This window comes from Aquarana catesbeiana, linkage group LG04 (genome assembly GCF_042186555.1).
Source record: "Aquarana catesbeiana isolate 2022-GZ linkage group LG04, ASM4218655v1, whole genome shotgun sequence".
In the NCBI taxonomy this organism is placed as follows: domain Eukaryota; kingdom Metazoa; phylum Chordata; class Amphibia; order Anura; family Ranidae; genus Aquarana; species Aquarana catesbeiana.
Genome location: NC_133327.1, coordinates 345,211,663 through 345,224,355, shown reverse-complemented (window position 1 = coordinate 345,224,355; position 12,693 = coordinate 345,211,663). Strand labels below are relative to the sequence as shown.

Genomic DNA, 12,693 nt, shown 5'->3' with positions numbered 1-12,693 from the left:
AAGACATTGGTAGGGTTTTACCCTCACTTCCTGTTTGGCTATGTGACAGGAAGTGAGGGTAAAACCCTACCAATGTCTTTCCTTAGCGAAACACAGGTCAATCTAAATAGTTTCCCCATTAGGTAAATTGCACTCTAGCATTTTGCTGTGTACACCCCAAATTATTAGGTATCTTGGACTTTGGGGTTTATTTACTAAAGGCAAACCCACTTTGCACTACAAGTGCACTTGGAAGTGCAGTTGCTGGAGATCTGAGGGGGACATGCAAGGAGAATAAAAAAACAGCATCTTTGCTTCTACGGGATTGGATGATAAAAGCACCAGTGCTTCCTCTCAGATTTACAGCGAGTACACTTGTATTGCAGAGTGAATTTGTCTTTAATAAACCCAAAAATACATAATAATTTGGGGTGTACACAACAAAGTGCTAGAATGTAATTTGCCTAACAGGAACACTAGTTAGATTGAGCTTTGTGTCCCCAAGGAAAGACATTAGTAAGGTTTTTACCCTCACTTCCTGTTTGTCTATGTGACAGGAAGTGAAGACAATTTTCAGAAAAGGGACACAAAGCCCAAACTAAAAAAGACAAGCAGGGGTTCTAACACTCACTTGGTTTCCCTCAAATGTCCACAATTAGAATAGAATTGTCTTGAGCTAGATTTTAGCTCATTGCTCTAAATCAGTGGTTCTCAACCCTGTCCTCAAGTACCCCTAACAGGCCATGTTTGCAGGTTTACCTTCATCTTGCACAGGTGCTTTAAGTCAGAGTCAATGGCCTGGTATTTTGGACAACTATTTGGGATACATTTTTAAGATAAATTCCCAAAACATGTCCTGTCAGGGGTACTTTAGGACTGAGGATGAGAACCACTGTGCTAAAATGAAAAATGTAATACCTCTCTGTAATTTTCCTTTCCATGGCAGCATGTGCACAATCCATGCATATGCTACCATGAAGGCACCAAGATAGTAGCTTTTAGACAAATCACACTTTGTATTTGCCATGCCAATCAGCCTAGTTAAGCTGCATCTGGGAAATCTGTTGCATGAAAATTGTTTAGGGGGGGGGGTAAAATGCATTACTTGGATTGATCATGCATCTGCAAAACAAATTATTAACAAAACACATAAAACATAAAAATTTGCTACAAATTTTATTGGTCAACAAAAGAGGACTTGGAAAAGAGCAAGGAAAGCAAAAAAACACATGTATGTTAATTTAACCGGTTCAATACAGGGCATTTTCACCCCCTTCCTTCCCAGGCCAATTTTTAGTTTTCAGAGCTGTCGCACTTTAAACGACAATTGCACGGTCGCGCGACGTTGTACCCCAAAAAATTGATGTCCCTTTTTCCCCACAAATAGAGCTTTCTTTTGGTGGTATTTGATCACCTCTGCGGTTTTTATTTTTTGCGCTATAAACAAAAGAAGAGCGACAATTTTGAAAAAAACACAATAATTTTTACTTTTTGCTATAATAAATATCCCAATTTTTTTTTTAAAAAACAAATTTTTTCCTCAGTTTCGGCCGATACGTATTCTTCTACATATTTTTGGTAAAAAAAATTGCAATAAGCGTATATTGATTGGTTTGCGCAAAAGTTATAGCGTTTACAAAATATGGGATAGATTTATGGCATTTTTAAAAAAAATTATTTATTTATTTTTTTAGCGGCGATCACGATTTTTTTTCGTGACTGCGACATTATGGCGGACACATCGGACACTTTTGACACATTTTGGGACCATTCACATTTATACAGCGATCAATGCTATAAAATTGCATTGATTACTGTGTAAATGTGACAGGCAGTGAAGGGGTTAACCACTAGGGGGACACAAGGGGTTAATATGTTTCCTAAGGGAGTGTTTCTAACTGTAGGGGGCGGGGACATACAAGGGGAGGAGACCGATCAGTGTTCCGCTGTACTAGGAACACAGATCGCTCTCCATACAACTGACAGGACGTGGATCTGTGTGTTTACACACACAGATCCACGGTCTGGCCCGGTTAACGGGCAATCGCGGGTGCCCGGCGGACATCGCGGGTGCCCGGCGGACATCGCGGCACACGCACTGGGTCCCGAGCAACGCGGCGGGCGCGCGCGCGTCCCCTAGATGGCCGGGAATCCCAGGCCGTCATATGACGTCCACCCAGGATGGGAGATCCTATCTGTGGACGTCATATGTCTATGGCTGGTTAGGGAAGTGGTTAAGACACCACAGAATATGGTTTTGAGGTCTGATCTCAAAGGAATTTAACGGGAGTTAAAAGGACTGCACTCACAAACGGACAGTCTCTTAAGGATTTAAACATTTATTAGTCACAACATCTTGAGGAACACATCTGTTTTGCAAAGACATAACAAACAAAATACAAAGAGAAAATACATGTGTTAAAAACTTCATAAGGACACCCAAATGTACTCTCTTGACACAGACACACACAGACAGACACACACACACTGCTATCAGGCTTAGGCCTCAGAGGAAGCCAAAATTCCCCAAGTGGGACCTCCCTCTTGTTCTGGATTTCCTTCCTTATCTCAGATCAGATCCCAACAATCCGCTCTCAGTGAAGGATCTTACTCTCAAGACCACCTTCCTGGTGGCTGTTGCTTCAGCAAAAAGAGTGTCTGAAATAAGAAACCTGGGTTCGAAGCAGCCTTTTCTAACTTTCTTTCCAGACAGAGCACTGTTAATTCCCATGCTGAGGTCAAATCCTAAAGTGACCACAATTTTCCACGAGAATCAGGAAATTGTGCTTCCCACCTTTAGAGCAACGGAAAATCAAGATGTCCATCCCCTTGATGTGGGTCACACTCTGAAACAATACCTGGAAGTCATGGCTCCCTTTCGACAATTGGATTTTCTTTTCATCCTTCTCCACAGGAAAAACAAAGGAAAGCGGGCTTCAGTTAGATCCATTGCTGCATGGATCGTACAGACCACTCAAAGGGCTTTTAAACCAAAGGGCTTGGCTCCTCCAGAGGCAGTGACGGCACCTTCAGCCCGGAGTATCTCGACCTCTTGGGCAGCTTCACGCCATGTCTCTCCAAAATAATCTGTAGAGCGGCTTCCTGGTCTTCTATCAACACATTTGTGTCTCACTACTGTGTTGAACCAGCTGCCTTATCTGTTAATTTTGGTTTGCAAGTACTGTCGGTTGACGGTGTTAAATAAATTTAGTTTCTTTGCTCAGAATTTGTCCACTCGGGTGTGTACAGGAAGTTATTTCCCACATGTTGCTGCCATGGAGTGTCAGAAAAACTGAAAATTTCCTATCAAATACTTACCATAATTTTCCTTTCCTGATAGACTCCATAGCAGCAGGAGTTTCCTCCCATATGTCTGGTGTAGGCTAGCTACGGAACACGGCCTATAGTCCGGAGCAAAGATTTATGGGAGAGGTGTCCTATAGGGTAGTTATGGAGGCTAACCCACACATTATTGCCATGGAGTCTATCAGGAAAGGAAAATTACAGTACGTTTTGATAGGAAATTTTCCATTTTCTCATTCTATTCTGGACATATTTGTTACTTGGGCAGTTGTTACTAAACTTCCTCACATCACCTCATAATATTGGCACCTCCATCTTCTGTCAATATTGAATTGGAGATGTTGTGCACCATGTCCATAGTGGCGCACAGATTGCATTCTCCTGTGCGCCAAGATCGCTATAGTAAATGGGGAATTCGAGCTCTGTTACCAGCGCACCACTTTGTAAATATGGAAATGTGTGTTGTGCCTCGCCATGCGCTTCTACTGATGACAACAGCTTTTGTAAATCACTCCCACAATCTTGATCAAAAGAAATAAGTTAAAAACCTAAGACCAATTATGATTCTTGTATGTAAGTTTGAGCTCCCGTTCATGCCATTTGCATTGGCTGCACTGGGTAGCTTTGCCCAGCACAATCCTACAGCAAAGACAAGGAAGTTTGCCTTGTTTTCTATGTAGTCAGTTCACACCACTATGTTGAAAATAAGTACTGCATGCACTACTGCATCCCAACTCCCCTGCAGTGAAAATAATTTATTTTTTTTTAAAATGTCAATGTTTTTCCACATATAAATGCAAAATCACACTCAATTCCTTTTTTAAACATCAATTCTCTATATTCTCTCATTCTGACATGACTCATAAGGTAAAACAGAACAAAGAAGGGGTTAGGTCCTGATGGCTCTATGCTTCTAACATATCACGCCATAAGAAAATCTCCTCTCTCAATCTCCTCTTACTATACTCCTTTCCTCTTCTACTCTTCTCTCCCTCCTAACTCTTTCCCCATTCCTCTTCTCCACTGATACCATCAGTCTCAGCGGCCTTTTCATCCCAGATAAAACTTAATGAAATTATATTGTGAACTTTCAATAAAGTTCTAACAAAAATAAAAGAAAAAAAATAAAAAGAGCTAAAAAGAAAAACAATCCTGGCGTGTGATGTACGAGGATTGGTGGATTGACACTCTTCCTCTCAACAGTCAGTCCCATGCAGCCAGCGGGTTTGCTGGTCTGAACAAGTTCTAAAAGTCAAGTACCTAGTTCAGGAGATGCAATTTAAATAGTGAATATAAAAACATGTAATAAAAAATAAAAAGAAGTAATAAAAAGAACCACATTTGTGGTCTATAAAATTAATATTGATTAATAACTACTAATTTTAAGCAATATACATTTTTACATCACAGAAGAAATACCATGATATAAACTTTTATTTTGTCTAAAAAAATTACCAGTTTTCAGACAACCCCACAGGTATGATCATTAAACAAACATACAGCAAACTTCACCAATTTTCATACCCCTAAATCATAGGATGATATTTTAGAAGATTACGTTGTCAAAGAACACTAAATGTATATAAATGTAGGAAAACCTTCTAAAGATATAGTATCCCAATCCATTCTTTCAATATAAACAAGTAGCATTTTTAAGATAGATACTCACATCTGTCCTTCCTCTTATCTGAGCTGCTGAAAGCTTGTAGGGACGTTTCCCAGACACATACTGAAGTCTGTGAGCAGAGGTTCTGTAATTCAATTCTTGTCAGATTTTGGCTCTTGCGCAGATTTGGTTTCTTCAAGCTTCTCCAAGTCCATGTCTGTCTTTTCACACAGCAATAAAGGATGTTTATGTAGAGCTTCTAAACTTGCAAATGATAGAAAGTAACATAGATTTAATGAAGAATGTGAAGTTCAGCCTATTTCCTTTTAACCACGGCCAGGACCCAAAGGGCTAACCTGATGGAATGTCAGTGGTCATAGTAACCACTGGAATGTGTATCTGATGGTGCAATGGATGCAAAGCAAAACACACATATGACTCAGTGCTGCTACCCTTACACTTTTGTTATTATATTTAAATCTAAATGCTTCATTTTAAATATCTTTTTACTTTACAACTTAAAGAACTCATGAATAAAATGAAATAAAGAAGAGGTTTTCAAGCAAATTGCTACTCCCTGATGCATACTAATGTAACCACAAATCAAAATATTACATGCGGTTACTTTGAGATGTAAGGTTACTTTTAAATTCAGAGCAGAACTACAACTCAAATACTTTTACTAAAAATGAAAATTGTGTATTGTGCACTCAGATACGTACTAATGTTAAAGTTCAGCTTTTGCCTATCTTGTAAAAAACTGAATTAAAGGAGATAATCAGCAAAGCCCTGTTTTGCTTTTAAGGTCACTTTATCAGGAACCATGAATCAGACCGAGACAGAAGTCAAGTTAAATCACACTTGTTTAATAATAATAATAATAATAATAATAAAGTAAACAAAGTAAGCGTAGTCAAAACAAGCCAGAGTTCAGTAACCGGATTGGGTAGTCAGCCAAGCAAATGTCAGAGAGACAGAGATAAACGTAGTAGTACAGCAAGCAGGATCAGGAGCCATAAGGAACGTCAGCCGAGCAAGTCTTCAACAGGAACGCAGGAGAAAGTCTTTGTGATGTTGACAAAGGCGAAGGCAGAGATCAAGTGAGCTGGGTGACTTTAAGTAGGCAGGACTGACGAGCAGAATCAACAACATCTGGGTAACTGTGGAGAGAGATGGGAGCTGGCAATTAGCCGACAGCTGAGCGGCCAGCTCAGAGAAGGAAGGGCTGAGCCCAGCCCTGACAACTTTGTTGTAAAACAAAGGAAGCATAAACCTCTGTTGTATATTATGTGTTTTTACTAAACGAGAGTGCTGTAAATACAAACTATGTACATTTATGGAAAATAATTCAAGACTTACAAAATATTACAGATATACATATAACATATGTACACATTATTATTACTATACAGGATTTATATAGCGTCAACAGTTTGTACAGTGCTTTACAAATGAAGGCATACAATACAATTTGGTACAAGAGGGATCAGAGGGCCCTGCTTGTTAAAGCTTACAATCTACTAAATTTCCTAGTGTATGAGCATAAACAATGGTCTGCGTACAACAGGAATATGTTAAAAGTCACTTAGGTCTGGGTTTAGCAGCTTCACAATCTCTGTAGCAACCAGGGTTTCTGGCTATTTGAGCGACTGCAGAAATTGGTCTCTCTCAGGTAATTTTAGCATCATCCACAAGTGAAGTTCTCTCTTGTGGTTATGTGGTCGTCTTGTGGTTATGATGCCCTCCAGCACAAACCTTGCTTGTTGTTATGGAGCCCTCCTTACAGCTTATGCCGATGGCCTTTTATTTAGAAACTTTAAACCAGGGAACCTCAAACTACGGCCCTCCAGCTGTTGCGGAACTACGCGTCCCATGAGGCATTGTAAAACTCTGACATTCACAGACATGACTAGGCATGATGGGAATTGTAGTTTCTGAACAACTGGAGGGCCATAGTTTGAAGACCCCTGGTTTAAACATTTCTATATTAGTTTGGCCCTTTCTATCTACTTTCTCTACTATATTTGAGGGAAAACATAGCCCCATAGGCAAAGTTGTCCCTGAAGTTTGTTCTATGTACAGTCTATATACACTCCTCAGCTTCCTCCAGCACACTTGCTTGCAGAATTCCCCAATGTCAGCTGAATGTGAAAAAAAAAAAAAAAAGAATTTTCAGCCAAAAAAAAATTGTTAAAAAAAAAGCGTGCCCCTCCCCCCCGGTCCATACCAGGTCCTTGGGTCTAGTATGGATTCGGAGGGGACCCACACCAAAATTGAAAAAAAAAAATGGCGGGACGAGCGAGCCCCTCCCTCCTGAGCCATACCAGACTGCATGCCCTGAACATGGGGGGGGGGGGGGTGCCCTGCCCCCTTGTGACTTCACTGCCCGGGGCATGATGGGTTTGTGATGTCATGAGGAGGATGGGGCCTCTGGATGACATCATCTGATGGCCACACCCATAGTTATCTAAGAAATGCTTGACATCGGTGCTGACAGATCAGCGGGATGCAGCATCGGAGGAGGGTCGTCGGCGTGAACGGTGGCTGAGGTAGAAGAACACCGGACAAAGAAGACAGGAGAAAGAAGACCAGAAGAAAAAGCGGGAGAAGGAGAAGACCAGAGAAAGAAGGAGTAGACCGGAGAAGAAGCGGGAGAAGCCCGGAGGAGGAAGAAGCGGGGAAGAAGAAGACATTTTTAATAAAGGACTTGTCAAAAACTGTCTATTGTCTTTTGTCACACTACACTACTTTTTTTGGTGAATGGATAGGGGTACAATGTACCCGATACCCATTCACATAGGGGGGAGGCTGGGATCTGAGAGCCACCTTGTTAAAGGGGGCTTCCAGATTCTGATAAGCCCCTGCCCGCAGATCACGACAACCAATGGCCAGGGTTGTCGGAAAGAGTTCTTTGTCCCCATCAACAGGGGGGTAAGGTGCTTTGGGGTGGGGGGGCGCAGAAGCCCCCCCTGCCCCAAAGCAACCACTCCCGTGTTGAGGGCATGCGATCTGGTATGGTTCAGGAGGGGGGGGCTCACTTGTCCTCTCCCTTTCCTGACCTTCTGGGCTGCATGCTTGGATAAGGGTCTGGTATGGATTTTGAGGGGGACCCCATGCCATTTGTTTTCAATTTTGCCTTGGGGGGGTCCCCTCTGAATCCATACTAGACCCCACGCTGGTTTTTTTTCCACAATTTTATTTTAGCCGACAATTCTTTTTTTTTACAATCAGCGGTTAGCAGAGAAGCCCACTGACAGCTGATGACTCATCGGTTGTTAAGGACGCGGCAGCTGGCTTCCTGGCCCCCTCTTTAGCAACCAGCTATATACAGTGTGGAAAAAAACGCAAATCGCGGCAAAAATGCTTGTCCAAAAACACCGAAAGCACCACAAAAAGCACTGCAAAAACACTATATGCATAGATGTGAATCGAGATAAAGAGTACCTGTCACCACCTATTACTGTCACAAGGGATGCTTACATTCCTTGTGACAGCAATGAAAGTGATAACATTTCTTTTTAAACACAATTTATTAATATAAAAATAAATAAGAAAAAAAAAATTTTAAGCGCCCCTGTCCCGCGAGCTCGCGCAGCAAAGAAAACGCATACGGAAGTCGAGTCCGCATATGTAAACGGTGTTCAAATCACACATGTGAGGTATCGCCGCGATCTTCAGATTGAGAGCAATTGAGAGCAATAATAAAATAATAATATTTTAGCACTAAACCTCCTCTGTAACTCTAACCTGGTAACCGTAAAAAAAATGTAAAGTGTCGCCTATGGAGATTTTTAGGTACCATAGTTTGTTGCCATTCCACGAGTGCGTGAAATTATAAAGCATGACATGTTTGGTATCTTTTTACTCGGCGTAATATCATCTCTCACATTATACAAAAAATTGAGCTAACTTTACTCTTCCGTTTTTTTTTAAATTCATGAAAGTGTCCCTTTTCCCAAAAAGTTGCGTTTAAAACACCGCTGCACAAATACCATGTAACATATAAAATATTGCAACAATCACCATTTTATTCTCTAGATTCTCTGCTAAAAATATATATATATATAATGTTTGGGGGCTCTAAATAATTTTCTAGCAAAAAATACAGATTTTAACTTGTAAACACCAAATGTCAAAAATAGGCTTAGTCATGAAAGGGTTATATTGAGATTTTGGAAACTTTTCTTATTCCATCAATTGAAAGGATGTTTGATGATGATGACAAGATAAATAAAGAACTTGCAAACACCAAATGTCAAAAATAGGCTTAGTCGTGAAAGGGTTATATTGAGGTTTTGGAAACTTTTCTTATTCCATCAATTAAAAGAATGTTTGGTGATGATGACATAATTTTTCAGAATGTAATCTGATGCAGATATTTGTTTTAGAACTGCAAAGTACATGGTGATTCCATAATATTTTCCTCAGATTTTTTTTCCTCTGCTTGGACTGCAAAAACAGTTGCAATTGACTACAGTATTCTTTCTTTTTTAAGTGTTTCTTAAAGCCAGAAGGTTGGAGTGTTACATTAAAATAGTTTTGAGGCATGTCTGTGTTTTTTTTCTGCACAATTCAACAATTGAATGAACATTTTCCAAAAGTGGTGATTGCCAGGGGTTGTATTAGAGACTGTGCATCAGATGTTTTTTACAGCATCTGAGTAGCTACACATGCATGCCCTGGTGCTCAGAGGGCTCTGGTAACTGCAGGAAACCAAATACCTACCCCCTCACCAGTTATGTGACTATCGGAGCTCATGTCAATGGATGCTGTATTCCTGAGCTTGGAATAAATGTCAAGCACAGATCTGTAAAATGTATTTCTTTTATTTATTTATTTCAGGTACTTATATAGCGCTGTCAATTAACGCAGCGCTTTACATATACATTGTACATTCACATCAGTCCCTACCCTCAAGGAGCTTACAATCTAAGGTCCCTAACTAACATTCATACATACTAGTGACAATTTAGAGAAGATCCAATTAACCTACCAGCATGTCTTTGGAGTGTGGGAGGAAACCGGAGCACCCGGAGGAAACCCACACAGGCACAGGGAGAACATGCAAACTCCAGGAAGGTAGTGTCGTGGTTGGGATTCGAACCAGCAACCCTTCTTACCGCTAAGCGAGAGTGCTACCCACTACACCACTGTGCCACCCCATAAAATCATATTGACTCTTATTGAGCAGTACACACAGCAGTTTAGAGGCTGTGATTAACCTGCTTTATGTTGCATTTCTATATACGCATGTCTACAGGTATGTTTGAACTGCAGGCAAAGATCAAAACACAGCCTTTTCATGTCAAATTCTGTTTCCTGGAATACCCGTCCACATGAATCCTTAGAAGTAGAATGTGGTAATGTGGCATTCTGTTGCACATCCATTAAAAAAAGACATTTAAGAGTTCATGTGTATGAACTGCACATTCAGATTCCAGAGAGGTTAGTTACATTGTGAGGTTTAATTTGCAGGCCCTAAATGTTGTTGAATATTTTAAATCTACCAGGCTTATTTAAGCAAGAAGCAGAAACAACAGCGGTGAGCAGCAACCTAAAGTAACCAGTTTATAGCAGTTAACAGTACAAGATGACTGCTGGTTGCTATAAGTTACTGTCATTTTTTTCTTTCTCCTTTTTCATAGTTCTACCATCCACTTTCTACATGTTTATTCAATTTTTGAATAATTTTAACACCCTCCCACTGATATGAGAAAAATAAGCCTATAATTGTACAGTGCATATAGATAATTATGCAGTGCCATGATACCCTGGTGTCTTGTGTGGGATGGAAGGTCGGCACTCTGCACCTGTTATGGAGTTTATAAACAGAATGGTAGGAACAGAATGTCATTCTTGTTGCCATGTTGGCAGACATGTACATCAACAAAGAGGAAGCAGCTCGAGCGCAGTCATTGCCCCAAGAAAGAAGCTAAACTCCACAAGGCCAGGCGTACAATACATTTTCTTCTAAGATTACTATGACTGTCTACAGTATGTATAATTTCCCATGAATGCTTTCAAGATAAATAAAGATCAAGTGAAGAGCTCTAATTAGTTCATGAACATTGGAGAATTCTTAAGGCCACTGGAGGGTGAAAGGATACAAAAGTCACTCAGAAGAAAATAAAGTCATCAGTTTGAAATCTATTTTAGGGGGCCAATTTTATTAATAAAAATATTTTTATTTAGATTGACTTTGTTATTTATACTGTAAAATTATTTCCATGCATCAACCTTCCCAAAACAACACGTATATAAACAACTACAGAGCATTCCTTTATAGATTTCATTAGCATCTGTAAAACAATAAAAACGCCTTTGTTTTTCAGAGGTTGTAAACATAAAAATACATAATAAATTTGGAAAAGAAAACATTGATACGGTATTGTTATTATGGAAAATATTTATCTATGATGGAAATCTGGGAGGTTGTGGGTTGTAACTGGTGAATGCATGGGTAAGAATGCCAGCAGCTAAGATCCAGGTTATCCAGCAACACTGATATTTGCCACAAGAACATTACAGAACATTTGTCTGTGGTAATGCTATATAGAGTTGTGGTGTCAATTGCCAGTCATCTTTAGTCAATCAGGACTAGAAACCTTTGTTGTTCGTCTAATGTATTAAATAAACCTAGGCTGTGTTTTAAGCAGACCTTGCATAAAAATGCAAGGTTCATTTTACTGGCAGCCTCCCATGTGCTGGAGAATCTTCTTATGCCACGTACACACGAGCGGACTTTCCGGCAAACTTGGTCCGGCGGATCAGAGTCTGCTGGACAATCCCACCGTGTGGAGGCTCCGGCGGACTTTTTCCCAAAAGCCTGCCGGACCTAGATTTGAAACATGTTTTAAATCTTTCAGTCAGACTCAGTTTCTGGCGGAAAGTCTGCTCCTCTGTGTGCTGGTCCGACGGAAAGCCCGCTCGTCTGTATGCTGGTCCAACGGACCAGATATGACGCAAGGGCAGGGTATTGCATTTCGCGCTTGCTGCAATAGGAAAAACAAATTTTCCTATTGCGGTGAGCGCGGGGCATACCAGGCCCTTAGGTCTGGTATGGATTTTAAAGGGAAGCCCCTACGCCGAAAAAACGGCATGGGGTCCCCCCTAAAATCCATACCAGACCCCGATCCGAGCACGCAGCCCGGCCGGTCAGGAAAGGGGGTGGGGACGAGCGAGCGCCCCCCCCCTCCTGAACCGTACCAGGCCGCATGCCCTCAACATGGGGGTGGGTGCTTTGGGGGAGGGGGCGCCCTGCGGGGACCCCCACCCCAAAGCACCTTGTCCCCATGTTAATGAGGACAAGGGCCTCTTCCCGACAACCCTGGCCGTTGGTTGTCAGGGTCTGCAGGTGGGGGGCTTATCGGAATCCGGGAGCCCCCTATAATAAGAGGGCCCCCAGATCCCGGCCCCCCACCCTATGTGAATGAGTATGGGGTACATGGTACCCCTACCCATCCACCTAGGGAAAAAGTGTCAATAATAAAACACACTACACAGGTTTTTAAAATAATTTATTAAACAGCTCCGGGGGGTCTTCCTCCGGCTTCGGGGGTCTTCTTCCAGCTTCGGGGCTCCCTCTGGTTCCTCTTCTCCCGGCGTCCGGTTACTTCTTCTCCGCTCTCTGGCCTCTTCTCCCTGTGTTACAGTTCTTCGGCCGGATCCTCCGCTGTCTTCAGGTCGCTCTTTTGCCAGCGGAGGTCCGGACTTCTGGGCTTCTTGTCTTCTTCCCTCTTCTCTTCTCCAGATGTTGACACGACGCGTGGTCACCGGGTGATGTTGACCACACCCCCTAAAACGTC

At 41.6% G+C, this 12,693-nt stretch overlaps 1 protein-coding gene across 1 annotated transcript in view; it reads right to left on the bottom strand.

Moving 5' to 3' along the window:
• The window catches only part of FHL5 (four and a half LIM domains 5), a 105,879-nt gene extending 100,616 nt beyond the window's left edge, over window positions 1-5,263 (bottom strand). Inside the window, exon 1 of the mRNA XM_073626968.1 lies at window positions 4,952-5,263. The gene's annotated coding sequence lies outside the window, so the exon portion shown is untranslated. The remainder of the gene's footprint in view (window positions 1-4,951) is intronic.
• Window positions 5,264-12,693: the final 7,430 nt, after the last annotated feature.